The following is a 10,621-nucleotide window of genomic DNA, read 5'->3' on the forward strand; positions in this document are numbered from 1 at the left end:
TCAATGCAACCTGGCTGCTGGGAAGGATTATAACTTTGTTAGGAGTGGTGTTGATACGTGGAGAATTTATCTGAAGGGCTCTTATCTTACAATCTTTGATGAAAAAGGAAGGAAATTGTAAATCACTTTTGTTTGTCAGCAGAAAGCCGCCTGACACGGGTTTATGCCATAAGGCGAGTCATTGACTAGTGGAGAACACTACGCTGGGGGTGCTGTAAGGCTGGTGTCGAGGTAAGATAAGAGTGGACCAGGACACCAGCGACCATTGGCATACCGTAAGAAATAAGAACATAAGAAAGAAGGAACACTGCAGAAGGCCTACTGGCCCATGCGAGGCAGGTCCAAGTCTCAGTGGCCCAACCTAATCAAGTCAGGTCACATTCACTTAAGGAAGGAGCACGGCATCAGACCTAGTAGCACATACAAGTCAGGTCCAACTCACCCGCCCACACCCACTCATGTATTTAGCTAACCTATTTTTAAAACTATACAACGTTTCAGCTTCTATGACGGTACTCGGGAGTTTGTTCTATTCATCTATAACTATTACCAAACCAGTGCTTTCCTATATCCTTCCTGAATCTGAATTTTTCCAACTTTAAAGCATTACTGCGAATTCTATCTTGGATAAATATTTTTTGCACGCTATTTACATCCCCTTTGCTTATTCCTGTTTTCCATTTATATACCTCAATCACATCCCCCCTAATTCTACGCCTTTCTCAAGAGTGCAGATTCAGGGCTCTCAGTTCATTTATCTACATTCCTGTCAGACACAGCAACACCTTGGGATCTTAATACAGGGAATTCTTTGTTAGGTAAGACACATATGCAACAGTTAGGTATCTTTATTATGAAACGTTTCGCCTACACAGTAGGCTTTTTCAGTCAAGTACAGAAAAGTTGATAGAAGCAGAAGATACTTGAAGACGATGTAATCAGTCCATCACCCTTAAAGTTTTGAGGTGGTCAGTCCCTCAGTCTGGAGAAGAGCATTGTTCCATAGTATGAAACAATATGGGAATTCTTTACTTGCATAACCTTTAGGTATGACCTACTTCCACATTTAGATTTGTCATATGTGATACCTCCTAGGACTGCTGCACCTCATCTGCCTACAGTATATAAGCCACTTCTTCGCACATGTGCTGTATTCTTTTCAAGATTGATGGACTGATTACATCGACTCAATGCCGAGGGACTAATTACCTCAAACTCCTCTTCTTCACGATTCTCCTTTGTATGGACTGATGAAGCCACTGTGTGGCGAAACGTTTCCTCATTAAAGATACCCAAGTGTTGAATATCAAAATGGTATACCCAAGTGTTGCACATGTGTCTAATTTATCAACTTATCGGTTCTCTGAACCATTTATCTACATTCCTTACCAAGGATATATAGAGTTGAAGAACAACCTGAGGACTCCTATTATTAGAGCGTCTTGATATGAAGCCAAGAATTCTGTTCGCTTTGTTGCGAACACTTATGCACGGTTGTCTTGGTTTTAGATTACTGCTAACCAGAACTCCTAAATCCTTTTCGCAATCAGTAGTATTAAGATCTACATTATTTAGTTTATATGTGGCATGGTTATTTTCCTGTCCAATGTTTAGAACCTTGCATTTGTCTTCATTAAACTGCATCTGCCACTTCTCTGACCACTGCATCAGTCTATTTAAATTTTCCTAGAGTGCTCATCAGAATGAATTCGTCGGCCTATTTTGGTGTCATAGGCAAACTTGCTTATGTCGCTATTTATTCCTTCATCTTTGTCGATTATGTAGATTGTGAACAACAAGGGGCCCAACACTGACCCCTGTGGAACACCGCTCGTAACGCTTAACATTCTGATTTCTCCCCATTCACGCGAAATCTCTGCTGCCTATTTATCAATCATGCCTCTATCCAGGAAAAAAAATTTCCTTCTATTCCGTGTGCCTTAATTTTCCTCAATAATCTCTGATGTGGGACTATCAAAAGCCTTACTGAAGTCCATATACACAATATCATATTCATTACCATGATCTACCTCCTCAAATACCTTAGTGAAAAAAAATAATAAATTCGTAAAGCAGGAACGCCCTTTTGTAAAACCATGCTGAGATTCGTTGATTAATTTATGAAACACAGCTAACTTTCGTTCCCTCATGTTTTAATTTCATACAAAATACAGTAGCAACGCGTTGTGGATGCATCCAATTTCCCTGTTAAAAAAATAAAAAAAAATAAAAACAAGTGTATTGGATGTAGTGATGTCGGTCGTTCTAAGGTGGATTTTTTTTTTAGGTTAGGTTAAGAATCGTCAGAAAACAGGACAAGTGTTTCCTGACTCGGGTCTCAGTCATATGATGACCCGCCACTGCAGCTTTTGGTCATCTGACCAAGGCCTTCCACTGGCTTACCTGTCCAACCCTTTAAAAATAAAAGTTATAAGAACATAAGGAGGAACACTGTAGTGGGCCTACTGGCCCATACTAGGCAAGTCTTTCTAAAACTCAGACCCACTAACAAAAATATCTGCCCAACCCATTCATCAAGCGCAGTGCATTAATGTTATTAGGTAAGACACATATGCAACAGTTAGGTATCTTTATTTCGAAACGTTTCGCCTACACAGTAGGCTTCTTCAGTCAAGTACAGAAAAGTTGATAGAAGCAGAAGATACTTGAAGACGATGTAATCAGTCCATCACCCTTAAAGTTTTGAGGTGGTCAGTCCCTCAGTCTGGAGAAGAGCATTGTTCCGAAGTCTGAAATAATGTGGAGTTGAAGTGTATGTATGTATAATGTTCGCCAAGACCATAGTCCTGGCACGGGTCCCAATCTTGCGATGACCCGTCTCTGGCTCCCGATGGAGAAAGGTTTCCACAATGATGCGACGCATGCCGCTCAAGCGCCCCTCTGGTCAGTTCAACTGGTGCATCTCATAAGCGACACCATATGTAACTATGGACACTATCGAGGAGGAGGATATGTCATTATTACAGGTAACAGCTTGTCTGGTTCATTGACCCCATGGTACACTAGCATGGCCGCAGTCATCTCTGGGTCCTCTTCGGGAGGGAATATCACCCCTAGTTGCCTGCGGAGTGTCTCAGTAGCTTCGCACTCTAGAAGATAGTGTGTTAGGGGCCGCTGGACAACGTGCTGACAGTACTGGCACATCTCCTCCTCAGCCTTGTCTACCATCATCTTGGCTGTGGGAAAGCCCAAACGAAGCCGATGGATGGCGGTACACTGCGCTCTGGACCAGCTTCTATCATATGGAGGGGGTTCTCCCTGAGTCGCTGCTCGGTACCACTGTTGAGATGGGGTATCACCTAAGACCTCCCCCATAAGTTTCGTGGCTCTGGCAGCCACCAGTTTGGTCTGTCGTAGGCTGATTGGGACAGTAATCCCAACATGTGGATAGTCTGTTGCTGCCTTGGCTGCATCATCTGCCGCCTCATTTCCCCGGATGCCAGCATGGCTGGGGATCCAGTTCAATGTCGATCTATTACCCTGAACTTCTAAGGCTGTCATTATGCTCAGGATCGATGTGATGAGGTGAACATTATCCTGTGGTTGAGGATGGGAGAGGGCATTGATTGCAGAGGTGGAATCAACATGTATGACAGGTCGGAGTCGATGTCGTAGGGCATGTGACAATGCCTGCTGAATCGCCACCAGCTCAGCTTGAAGGATCGTGCAGTGGTCAGGGAGTCGCCAGCCTTGTGTGTGACCATTGTGGTACAGTCCAGCTGCTGCTCTCTTCCTATCAGGGTCGACAGAACCATCTGTGAAATACACTGCACATGTGCCTCCCTCTGCCAGTGCCATGCTTGTCTCAGCATGATTGCTGAGGGTGTCTCGACTGCAGAGACACTTAGAGATGGGCAGCTGCATGATGAAAACATCGGCTGGATCTGGGCGCCAGGGAGGTGGTGGATGGTACCCAGCAACAGGAAGGTCACAACTCTTCTCACAGAGCAGCTGTACAGGCAGCAGCTTCCGCCCAGCAGCACAAAACGAACGAATCCAGGAGTAGTCCGTGAAGAGTGTGGGATCTTGTGACATGGTTGTTAATATCCGTCTCCTTAGTGGGCTACCTTGCTGTCGGTGCAGAATCGTGGCCACTTTGCAGGCGTTTATGTATCTTACTCTGTCAGCCAAGGAAGGAAGCCGGGCCTCAGATCTGAGACATACTGTGTTGGTCCAGATGGGGGCACCAAGCATAGTTCTTATCGCCTGGTTTTGTACGACCTCCACCCTTTGCCTGCTCTGCGGGAAGAGATGAGCTAAAGCCGGTGCACTGTAGTCAATGAGCGAGCGTATAGCTTGTATATAGTACAAGCGAAGTACATCTTTGCTTGCCCCTGCACGGTGCCTCGTCATGGCTCTCATGGCGTTGAGTCTGAGTAGAGCACGTGACCTGACATACTCGGCCTGTTTCTGAAAGGTCAGCTTTTTATCAATGTAGATTCCCAAGTACAGGTAGGAGCCTGTCCACTCAAGTTCTATATCCTGAATACGTAATCTATTCATAGGATCTGGTCCCTTGAACATCATTGCAAGAGATTTCTCGGCCGAGATCTTGAGGCCTAGTTCCTTGCAAGACTGCGTAATTAGGTCCAAAGCTCTCTGAGCCTGTCGTTCTAAATTGCCTTTCCCATTCACTACTAGTGCAAGATCATCAGCATAGCTGAGGAGCTGTGTACCACTATGAAAGGGAAGGCTCACAAGTTCCTGCATAAGGATGTTAAACAGGGTAGGACTGAGCACACCTCCTTGTGGCGTACCGTTTTCCAGGGTTTTAAAGGAAGAGTAGTGTCCCTGAAAGCTGACACAGGCCTGCCTGCCCCTAAGGTAGGACTCTATCCAGGCCAGGAGGCGTCCTTTGATTCCCTTCCGAGCTAGTATTGCCAGAATTGCTGTGGGGCTGGCCAGCTCAAATGCCTTCTCAAGGTCGAGGTAGACGACGATACTAGGTTTTTTGTTGCTATCAGCAATCTGGCTTAGTAGAGTGGTTATGCACTCTGCTGTTCCCACTCCTTTGGTGAAGCCAAATATGTGATGATGAGAGGGTCAAAGTTTCCATAGGAGGCGGTTTAACACCATCCTCTCAGCAGTCTTGGCTAAGCAGCTGGTCAGTGATATGGGTCTCATACTGCCTGGGTCCTTGGGCTTTGGAATTGGTACGATTGTAGCTTTCTTCCAAGCTGCTGGGAGTGTCCTGGCCCTCCACGACTTGTTAATGACGTCTAGTATGGCCTCCCATCCACTCTGCCCAGCCCGTGCAATCATGGAGTACGTCACACCATCGATGCCCGGGGCAGTGTCACCTGTGTTCTTAATGGCACGTCGGAGTTCCAAGTCCGTGAGGTCTACATCAGTCACATCTTCCGACTCACATGCAGCTTGTATCGTTAGCTGGCGCTGTGGCAGAAGATCCGTCTGTATATTCCGGATGTCCTGTGGGAGCTGAGTGGAGGCTCCCCTGGAAGTGAAAAGCTCCACTAGTTTCTCTGCTTCCTGGGATGGGTTCGGGTGTGCTGGTGGCCTCGGCTTGCTCTTGCCAGTTGCTATGTTGAGCTTGCCCCATATCTCAGATAAGGTGGTGTGATGCCCGAATGTTGAGCACCACTCCAGCCATTTCTCAGTTTTTACTCTGAGAGAGATTCTGCGGGCATGCTGCACAATGGCTCTCAGAGTATTCCTGTTCTCTGCCGTAGGGTTACGCCTGTATAGCTTCCTAAAAGAGTTGATGCGGTGGTTCTGCTCCCGCACCTCGTCGTTGTAGAACCACCAGTCTCTTTTGTGAGTGCGTCCTGCGGACTTCTTTGGAATTGCGCACTCTGCTGCCTGGATGAGAACAGTGATTAGCTCCTGTTCAGCCGTATCACAGGGAATTCTTTGTTAGGTAAGACACATATGCAACAGTTAGGTATCTTTATTATGAAACGTTTCGCCTACACAGTAGGCTTTTTCAGTCAAGTACAGAAAAGTTGATAGAAGCAGAAGATACTTGAAGACGATGTAATCAGTCCATCACCCTTAAAGTTTTGAGGTGGTCAGTCCCTCAGTCTGGAGAAGAGCATTGTTCCATAGTATGAAACAATATGGGAATTCTTTACTTGCATAACCTTTAGGTATGACCTACTTCCACATTTAGATTTGTCATATGTGATACCTCCTAGGACTGCTGCACCTCATCTGCCTACAGTATATAAGCCACTTCTTCGCACATGTGCTGTATTCTTTTCAAGATTGATGGACTGATTACATCGACTCAATGCCGAGGGACTAATTACCTCAAACTCCTCTTCTTCACGATTCTCCTTTGTATGGACTGATGAAGCCACTGTGTGGCGAAACGTTTCCTCATTAAAGATACCCAAGTGTTGAATATCAAAATGGTATACCCAAGTGTTGCACATGTGTCTAATTTATCAACTTATCGGTTCTCTGAACCATTTATCTACATTCCTTACCAAGGATATATAGAGTTGAAGAACAACCTGAGGACTCCTATTATTAGAGCGTCTTGATATGAAGCCAAGAATTCTGTTCGCTTTGTTGCGAACACTTATGCACGGTTGTCTTGGTTTTAGATTACTGCTAACCAGAACTCCTAAATCCTTTTCGCAATCAGTAGTATTAAGATCTACATTATTTAGTTTATATGTGGCATGGTTATTTTCCTGTCCAATGTTTAGAACCTTGCATTTGTCTTCATTAAACTGCATCTGCCACTTCTCTGACCACTGCATCAGTCTATTTAAATTTTCCTAGAGTGCTCATCAGAATGAATTCGTCGGCCTATTTTGGTGTCATAGGCAAACTTGCTTATGTCGCTATTTATTCCTTCATCTTTGTCGATTATGTAGATTGTGAACAACAAGGGGCCCAACACTGACCCCTGTGGAACACCGCTCGTAACGCTTAACATTCTGATTTCTCCCCATTCATGCGAAATCTCTGCTGCCTATTTATCAATCATGCCTCTATCCAGGAAAAAAAAATTCCTTCTATTCCGTGTGCCTTAATTTTCCTCAATAATCTCTGATGTGGGACTATCAAAAGCCTTACTGAAGTCCATATACACAATATCATATTCATTACCATGATCTACCTCCTCAAATACCTTAGTGAAAAAAAATAATAAATTCGTAAAGCAGGAACGCACTTTTGTAAAACCATGCTGAGATTCGTTGATTAATTTATGAAACACAGCTAACTTTCGTTCCCTCATGTTTTACTTTCATACAAAATACAGTAGCAACGCGTTGTGGATGCATCCAATTTCCCTGTTAAAAAAAATAAAAAAAAATAAAAACAAGTGTATTGGATGTAGTGATGTCGGTCGTTCTAAGGTGGATTTTTTTTTTAGGTTAGGTTAAGAATCGTCAGAAAACAGGGCAAGTGTTTCCTGACTCGGGTCTCAGTCATATGATGACCCGCCACTGCAGCTTTTGGTCATCTGACCAAGGCCTTCCACTGGCTTACCTGTCCAACCCTTTAAAAATAAAAGTTATAAGAACATAAGGAGGAACACTGTAGTGGGCCTACTGGCCCATACTAGGCAAGTCTTTCTAAAACTCAGACCCACTAACAAAAATATCTGCCCAACCCATTCATCAAGCGCAGTGCATTAATGTTATTAGGTAAGACACATATGCAACAGTTAGGTATCTTTATTTCGAAACGTTTCGCCTACACAGTAGGCTTCTTCAGTCAAGTACAGAAAAGTTGATAGAAGCAGAAGAGACTTGAAGACGATGTAATCAGTCCATCACCCTTAAAGTTTTGAGGTGGTCAGTCCCTCAGTCAAGAGAAGAGCATTGTTTCAAAGTCTGAAACAATATGGAGTTGAAGTGACAGGATGGAGCCTTATATAGCGCCAGGAGGTGAGACGTAGGTCACTAGTAGAACGCAGATGTTGGGAGGTCAGGTCCCTCTCAAATCCAGCCGTTCTCACTAGTAGAGGTTGTCGAAGTTGAATGCAGGTCTGTACCAAGAAATAATGATACCTAACTGTTGCATATGTGTCTTACCTAACAACCTGTCGGTATTTTATATCATTTTAGTGTGCAGTGCATTAATGTTGAATTGATTGATGTCTGTGATGTTGGTTGATGTTTGTAACGTTGGTTGATGTTTGTAACATTGGTTGATGTTTGTAACGTTGGTTGAAGTTTGTAACGTTGGTTGAAGTTTGTAACGTTGGTTGAAGTTTGTAACGTTGGTTGAAGTTTGTAACGCTGGTTGAAGTTTGTAACGCTGGTTGATGTCTGTAACGCTGGTTGATGTCTGTAACGCTGGTTGATGTCTGTAACGCTGGTTGATGTCTGTAACGCTGGTTGATGTCTGTAACGCTGGTTGATGTCTGTAACGCTGGTTGATGTCTGTAACGCTGGTTGATGTCTGTAACGCTGGTTGATGTCTGTAACGCTGGTTGATGTCTGTAACGCTGGTTGATGTTTGTAACGTTGGTTGATGTTTGTAACGTTGGTTGATGTTTGTAACGTTGGTTGATGTTTGTAACGCTGGAAGTGTAAGGGACAGAGGTCGGAGAAATCAACTACATTCAAAAAATGGTAATAAAGATGCTAGTTGGTGGATTAGTATGTAGAGTGAGCCAGGAGTGACCTGTTGAGGTGAGGTCAGGTGACGGGGAGGCGGGTCATTCAAGGTCATTGTCATGATGACTGTCGTTAACACTTGTGTGTGACTCTGGGTGCGACCACGCCTACACACCATACATATACACACATGTACGGAAATGCACTTACACACTTTTTTATGTTGAACGACCACGTACACACGTCACCTTTGCCTGTTATACACATACACACACAAAACACACACATGTACACCAACACACACACACACACATACCACCTCACACATTTGTAGGAGATCTGTTTACATATTTGCCTAAATGTGAGTATTCTCCTTCCCTCCCTCCCCCCCTCTCTCTCTCTTTACTCAACCTCAAGACAGAAATGAATTTCAAGTGGAATGAATTGCTGGTGCCGAGGAGGCATCAAAGCCTTATTCGTCTCACGCGACTGACACAAAACTGATTTAATACCAACAGTCGTGAGTGTGTGTGCGCGTGTGTGTGTGTGTGTGTGTGTGTTTTTGGGTGTGTGCGTGTGTGTGTGTGTGTGTGTGTGGTGTTTGGGTGTGTGTGTGTGTGAGAGAACCACCCATTCCAATATCCCATGAACCACCCACACAACTATCCCATGAACCACCCACACCCCTATCCCTTGAACCACTCACACCCCTATCCCATGAACCACCCACACAACTATCCCATGAACCACCCACACCCCTATCCCTTGAACCACTCACACCCCTATCCCTTGAACCACCCACTCCACTATCCCATGATCCACCCACACCACTATCCCTTGAACCACCCACACCACTATCCCTTGAACCACCCACACCACTATCCCTTGAACCACCCACACCACTATCCCTTGAACCACCCACACCACTATCCCATGAGCTACCCACACCACTATCCCTTGAACCACCCACACCACTATCCCATGATCCACCCACACCACTATCCCTTGAACCACCCACACCACTATCCCATGAGCTACCCACACCACTATCCCATGAACCACCCACTTCACTATCCCATGAACCACCCACTCCACTATCCCTTGAACCACCCACTTCACTATCCCATGAACCACCCACACCACTATCCCATGAACCACCCACTTCACTATCCCATGATCCACCCACACCATTATCCCTTGAACCACCCACACCACTATCCCATGAACCACCCACACCACTATCCCATGAACCACCCACACCACTATCCCATGAACCACCCACACCACTATCCCATGATCCACCTACACCATTATCCCTTGAACCACCCACACCACTATCCCATGAACCACCAACACCATTATCCCTTGAACCACCCACACCACTATCCCTTGAACCACCCACACCACTATCCCTTGAACCACCCACACCACTATCCCATGAACCACCCACTCCACTATCCCATGAACCACCAACACCATTATCCCTTGAACCACCCACACCACTATCCCTTGAACCACCCACACCACTATCCCTTGAACCACCCACACCACTATCCCATGAACCACCCACACCACTATCCCTTGAACCACCCACACCACTATCCCTTGAACCACCAACACCATTATCCCTTGAACCACCCACACCACTATCCCTTGAACCACCCACACCACTATCCCATGAACCACCAACACCATTATCCCTTGAACCACCCACACCACTATCCCTTGAACCACCCACACCACTATCCCTTGAACCACCCACACCACTATCCCTTGAACCACCCACACCACTATCCCATGAACCACCCACTTCACTATCCCATGAACCACCCACTCCACTATCCCATGATCCACCCACACCATTATCCCTTGAACCACCCACACCACTATCCCATGAACCACCCACACCACTATCCCTTGAACCACCCACACCACTATCCCTTGAACCACCCACACCACTATCCCATGAACCACCCACACCACTATCCCTTGAACCACCCACACCACTATCCCATGAACCACCCACACCACTATCCCTTGAACCACCCACACCACTATCC

This window comes from Cherax quadricarinatus, chromosome 51 (assembly GCF_038502225.1).
Source record: "Cherax quadricarinatus isolate ZL_2023a chromosome 51, ASM3850222v1, whole genome shotgun sequence".
NCBI lineage: Eukaryota > Metazoa > Arthropoda > Malacostraca > Decapoda > Parastacidae > Cherax > Cherax quadricarinatus.